Source organism: Pantherophis guttatus, chromosome 8 (genome assembly GCF_059756535.1).
Source record: "Pantherophis guttatus breed Tessera chromosome 8, ASM5975653v1, whole genome shotgun sequence".
Taxonomy (NCBI): domain Eukaryota; kingdom Metazoa; phylum Chordata; class Lepidosauria; order Squamata; family Colubridae; genus Pantherophis; species Pantherophis guttatus.
In genome coordinates, this window is record NC_142070.1 from 80,265,350 (window position 1) to 80,272,598 (window position 7,249).

Sequence of the window (7,249 nt, forward strand, 5' to 3'; positions counted from 1 at the left end):
GGTGTCTACCGGCTAAATAGAATAGAATAGAATAGAATAGAATAGAATAGAATAGAATAGAGTAGGGTAGGGTAGGGTAGGGTAGGGTAGAGTAGAGTAGAGTAGAGTAGAGTAGAGTAGAGTAGAGTAGAGTAGAGTAGAGTAGAGTAGGATAGGATAGGATAGGATAGGATAGGATAGGATAGAATAGAATAGAATTCTTTATTGGTCAAATGTGATTGGACACACAAGGAATTTGTCTTTGGTCCATACGCTCTCAGTGTACATAAAAAAATACATTCATCAAGAATCATAAGGTACAACACTTAATGATAGTCATAGGGAACAAATAAGCAATCAGGAAACAATATCAATATAAATCGTAAGGATACAAGCAATGAAGTTACAGTCATAAGCGGGAGGAGATGGGTGATGGGAACGATGAGAAGATTAATAGTAGTGCAGACTTAGTAACTAGTTTGACAGTGTTGAGGGAATAATTTGTTGAGCAGAGTGATGGCATTCGGGGAAAAACTGTCCTCATGTCTAGTTGTTCTGGTGTGCAGTGCCCTATAGCATCGTTTTGAGGGTAGGAGTTGAAACAGTTTATGTCCAGGATGCGAGGGGTCTGTAGATATTTTCACATAATCCGTAGCGGTTCACCCGAACTGGTCCAAACCAGTAGGATTTCACCCCTGGTCTAATTGGTAGCCAAGATGAACATCTGAAGTTATTCAATCACTATCATATAGAACTTGCAAAATAAAAATTGTGCAAAAAAAAAAAACATTATAAAAAGTATAATATTCTGCCTTTTTAATATTCTCCAAACTATTTCCTTCTTCTGGGGGTGTGTGGTTTCCCACAATATGTAAGACGTTTGCCTGTCTGTGTGCATACCGTCTTCTAATTCTTATCTTCTAATGCTAGCAGTGCAGCATGGTTTAACACAGGGGTGAAATCCAGCAGGTTCTGACAGGTTCTGGAGAACCGGTAGCGGAAATTTTGATTAGTTCGGAGAACCGGTAGCAGAAATTTTGAGTAGTTTGGAGAACTGGCAAATACCACCTCCGGCTGGTCCCAGGGTGGGGTGGGAATGGAGATTTTGCAATATCCTTCCCCCTGGAGTCGGGAGGGAATGGGGATTTTACAGTATCCTTCCCCTGGAGTGGAGTGGAAATGGAGATTTTGCAGTATCCTTTCCCTGCCATGCCCACCAAGCCACGCCCACCAAGCCACACCACGCCCACCAAGCCATGCCCACAGAACTGGTAGTAAAAATTTTTGGATTTCACCACTGGTTTAACACTGATAATATTAATGATTAATAACACCAATGATGCAACGATTTGTCTATTCAGTACTTAACTCTCAGAGAAGGTGAATTTAAATATCATTTAAAGAATGATATTTTCCACTCATATATTAATACATTGACATGTATCCCTCCTGTGGCAGCAAGAATGAACTACCTCTGCAACGAGAAAAAAAAAGGCAATTTATTATGTACTTTTTGCCTTGAAAGAGAAGGAAAAGAAACTGAGAGAGGTTTTATATCAAAATATATTTTATTCTCCTTATTGTTTCCACCTTCCCGTAAAATATTAGCAGAATGCACAATGGCCTGAGAGTCAGCATTTCCATTAGATGATTGACAGTCAAGCTGAAACGTTTCGCTTTTCATCCAAGAAGCTTCCTCAGTTCTTATATTCTTATTCTTTATAGTTTTATCACAAAGAGTAAAATACAGAGCAGTAAAACAAACGAAACGAAACAAAACAAAAACATACATTCAACCCTAACAACAACAAAATAGTGTATTTTTAAGAAGACGGCTATTTCCTAAGGTAATCCATTCTTTTACCCAGGCTAATAAAGCAGCTGAGTAATAGTTCTCCCAACATGGTAACCCTAGGCCTCCTCTTTCTTTTATCTCTTGCATCATCTTTCTTTTAATCCGCGGTTTCTTCCCCTGCCAGATAAATTTAGTTATTATTTGGTTTAACTCCATGAAGAATTTTTTAGGTAGATTCACTGGGGCGGTTTGAAATAAAAAATTTAACTTCTGTAAAACATAGGATTTAACTGTTGTTACTCGTCCTAGGAGTGAGAGTTGTATTTTGCCCCATTTGTCTAGATCTTTTCTTGTTTGAATTAATAGTTTATTATAATTATCCTCCTGTATGCTCGAACATTTGCCAGTTAGCCAAATTCCCAAGTATTTAACTTTATTAACTACATTTAATCCGGTCACCTCCTGTAAGCCTTTCTTAGATTCTTCTAAGATATTCTTAGTTAGTATATTTGTTTGATTTTTGTTAATTAGTAACCCTGCTACTAGAGAGGAAAAAGTGTTCAATTAAATTTAACATTTAGCATGTAGGATCCACCCTGGCTGAGTGCTGAAAGAAAAGAAAAAGGAATAAATTCTCCTCCCCTTTTACAAATATCTCCCTCCCTCCCTCTCTCTCTCATCCACCATATCTATCTATCTATCTATCTATCTATCTATCTATCTATCTATCTATCTATCTATCTATCTATCTATCATCTATCATCTATCTATAATCTACCATATCCATCCATCCATCTCTCTATCTATCCATCCTATCTTTCCATCTTCTCACTTTCCCTTTGTTTATCCCTCCATCTATCTCTCCCTCTATCTCATATCTATCTATCTATCTATCTATCTATCTATCTATCTATCTATCTATCTATCTATCTATCTATCTATCTATCTATCTATCTATCTATCTATCTACCATATCCATCCATCCATCCATCCATCTCTCTATCTATCCATCCTATCTTTCCATCCTCTCTCTTTCCCTTTGTTTATCCCTCCATCTATCTCTCCCTCTATCTCATATCTATCTGTCTGTCTGTCTGTCTATCAATCTATCTATCTATCTATCTATCTATCTATCTATCTATCTATCTATCTATCTATCTTCTATCTATCTACAACTATCTGTCTATCTGTCTATGTAATCTATCTAATCTAATCTATCATATCTATCTAATCCATCCATCCATCCACCCACCCACCCACCCACATCTATCTATCTATCTATCTATCTATCTATCTATCTATCTATCTATCTATCTATCTATCTATCTTCTATCTATCTACAACTATCTGTCTATCTGTCTATGTAATCTATCTAATCTAATCTATCATATCTATCTAATCCATCCATCCATCCACCCACCCACCCACCCACATCTATCTATCTATCTATCTATCTATCTATCTATCTATCTATCTATCTATCTATCTATCTATCTATCTATCTATGAAAGAAGAAAAAGCAGTCTAAACAATAGAACTAAACATTAAGCTAAACATTACATTAATCTTCAAATCCCTCTGTTAACCATCTGTTATTATATTTAGCGCATGAAAAGTCCACAAACGGTTTCTGGTGTCTTAGAGAGCTGTCTAGTCCATCTAATCAAAGCAGTTAATTTCTCCATCTCCGCTAATTCAGTTCAGTCAATTTCAAAATCCATTCTTCAGCAGTCAAGCATCCCATGAAGGAATCGCACCCCCAAATTGTCTTTCCATTGGCTTGTCCATTCTACCTAAAAGAAAAACTCCAGGTTTCATTAATCTTTGTCTCTTAAATATTTTCTGCGTTGTCATTGCTGTGTTTATCCAGTATCTTCTTCAGTTCGGACTGAGTGGTGGAGGATGGAAGGATTTCTGATTTTTCTCCACCATTCAGTCAGAACTGAAGAAGCTTCTCGTGGATGGGAAGTGAAACCTCTTCAAGGAAAAAAACAAAAGTCCAGTTGCCTTTTGAAAAAGCACCGTTGGGATGTCTGTGACCTGGATGACTGAGAATCTCCATAGACATTCAGTTCATTTAGCTTCCAAGTGCCTTCACCTTTGCATTTTTTCGCCGTTGTTAAAATGCAGCCTTGTAAGTACAGTCGAAGTCACATGGCACCATTTTATTTCTGGTCCCCACTTCAGCCTTAATGAGGTCTAGAGACTCAAAGCACATCAGCAGTAACAGCCTTGATCTCCCCTGGCTACCACATTTCCCCTACCGTGTGAGCTCATTGTCCTTCCTTCCCTCCCTGTTTTCCTGCCTTGCATTATCAAAACATGAAGGAGAGCTAATTCAATTTAGGAGGCCATTATGCAGACAGAGAGGCCCACAATTTTCACGGGAAGTAGCAAATTACTCCTTCTGGTAATCTCGTAGCAAGTGTTACAATCTCAGCATCGGATACAGGCAGGGGTGAAATCCAGCAGGTTCTGACAGGTTCGGGAGAACCGGTAGCGGAAATTTTGAGTACTTCGGAGAAACGGCAAATACCACCTCTGGCTGGCCCCAGAGTGGGGTGAGAATGGAGATTTTGCAGTATCCTTCCCCTGCCATGCCCACCAAGCCACACCATGCCCACCAAGCCACGCCCACAAAACCAGTAGTAAAAAAAAATTGGATTTCACCACTGTTCTGGAGGCAAGACAATCTAGTCTAGTCTAGTGAAGAGAAGGACCAGGGGAGACAGGATAGCAGTCTTCCAATATTTGAGGGGCTGTTATAGAGAGGAAGGGGATCAAGCTATTCTCCAAAGCACCTGAAGGCCAGACAAGGAACAATGGATGGAAACTGAACAAGGAGAGATTCAATCTGGAAATAAGGAGGAATTTTCAGACAGTGAGAACAATCCACCAAAGGAACAGAAGTTGTGGGAGCTTCCTCCCTGAAAGCTTTCAAGAAGAGACTGGACTGCCCTCTGTCAGAAATGGTGTAGGGTCTCCTGCTTGGGCGGGGGGTTGGACTAGATGACCTACAAGGTCCCTTCCAACTCTGTTAATCTGTTAAAGAGAAGAAGGGCAAAATGATAGCAGAGTCTTCCAATATCTCAGGAGCTGCCACAAAGAAGAGGGAGTCGAACTATTCTCCAAAGCACCTGAAGGCAGGACAAGAAGCAACGGATGGAAACTAATCAAGGAGAGAAGCAACCTAGAACTAAGGAGAAATTTCCTGACAGTCAGAACAATTAATCAGTGCCATTGCTGAGGTTTGAACTTTCCTGGATTCCTTGCTTCCTTTCTGGCTTTCTGGATTACTTGCCTTGTTCCTTTGCTTCCTGGACTCCTTGACTTGCCCTGCTGGATTTCTTGCTTTGCAGCCATTGTGCTCACAGCGTTGGGCTGGACTACTTGCAGCCCAGAGGCTGCTGGAGGTTTGTACGGGTGTGTCTGTGTCATCACTTTGCTCTGGGACTTGCCAGAAATGTGGGAACGTTTGGGGCAATTTGGAGCAATAAAGAGGCGGTTTGAAACTATCAGCTGCCTTTGTTGCCTCTGTGCCGTGTCCCAGGTCATCCCAGTGGTTTGTTTCAAATGGCAAAACATGCCACAGTAAAGAAAACAAAAGAAAGTAGAAAGAAAAAAAGAAAGAAAGAAAAGAAATAGTTTTGTTGCCGTTTGACTGTCGCTGAATGATATAGATTGGACCGAGAGCTCGTTGGGTTGATACGGGATGCCAAAACTGTAATGATCCCTTTGAAAGCAGGTGGGATGAGAAATTTCCTCCAGATAAGGGTTCTAAGCCATCTAAAATAAAATAACTTCTCCCCGTAGGATTGTCTTTTAGCATTAGGAGGGAGTGAGATCAGCAATTGTGGGAAAATGAAATGCATTCTAGAAGTAATTGTAAGTAAACAGCCAGCAAACTGTCAAAGAAAAAAATACAATTGCTTCTAAAACGTTCCAAATGTTAGAGGCAAATTAGGAAAAAAAGAGAGAGATCGTAAATTATTTTGACTTTTGCTCAAATATGTACTCCCAAACAGAAATAAATATATGTTATAAGCATATAAGCATAAGTCTGCATTACTATTATTATTAATCTTCTCATCGTTCCCATCACCCATCTCCTCCCACTTATGACTGCATGACTGTAACTTTCTTCCTTTTATCCCTATGATTTCTATTCTATTCTATTCTATTCCATTCCATTCCATTCCATTCCATTCCATTCCATTCCATTCCATATTTTCTATTCTATTCTATTCTATTCTATTCTATTCTATTCTATTCTATTCTATTCTATTCTATTCTATTCCATTCCATTCCATTCCATTCCATTCCATATTTTCTATTCTATTCTATTCTATTCTATTCTATTCTATTCTATTCTATTCTATTCTATTCTATTCTATTCTATTCTATTCTATTCCATTCCATTCCATTCCATATTTTCTATTCTATTCTATTCTATTCCATTCCATTCCATTCCATTCCATTCCATTCCATTCCATTCCATATTTTCTATTCTATTCTATTCTATTCTATTCTATTCTATTCTATTCTATTCTATTCTATTCTATTCTATTCCATTCCATTCCATTCCATTCCATTCCATTCCATTCCATTTTTTCTATTCTATTCCATTCCATTCCATTCCATTCCATTCCATATTTTCTATTCTATTCTATTCTATTCTATTCTATTCTATTCTATTCTATTCTATTCTATTCTATTCTATTCTATTCTATTCTATTCTATTCTATATGAATTCATAGTGAACTGAAATATCAACATCTTAAATTGTTCTTAAGGCAGGCGATGGAGATGGATCGATGTGGCAGACAATTATTCATCTCCCTGCCGGATGGACTTGTTAGCCTGCGAGGAAAACTTTTTGCCAGGGCCTCCAGCACTCCTAATAAAGGAATCTTTGGAATTCACATCAGAGGGTTTGTCGTGTTTGGGGAGCTAGTTCAGAACAGGTTTTGTGCAAAACCTAGATTGGCATGTGAGTCACCTCTCTTGCAGGACCTGAGTTAGATGAATTAGCTTCCAGTTCCAATTCAATTCACCTTCAAAGCCTTACATAGGCCTGGACCAGGTTATTTGAAGGACCGTCTTTTCCAATTATATCTACCTGACCAAAAGAACACAATTGCTCACTTGGTTGGGACACTGGGCAGGAGGTTAGCAAGTCCGTGTTTGAGTCCCGAGAGCTGCCTGGGGCGGGGTTGAGCGCTCGTCCTTTGCTCCAGCTGGGGACATGAAAAACATCCCCAATTGAGCATCCCCCAAGGACAACAGTGATGTCACTGGCAAATCCTTTTCACTTTTTTCATTGCCGTTGTAACTTTGAATGGTCACTCAATGAACTGTAGTAAGTCAAGGACCCCCTGCGTAGTAGGTCACCCGCGGCCACCTGTTTTCATACAGATCTCCTCAAGGGATGGGAGGATCCACTATTACCCTACACACGATCTCTTCACGTTTATT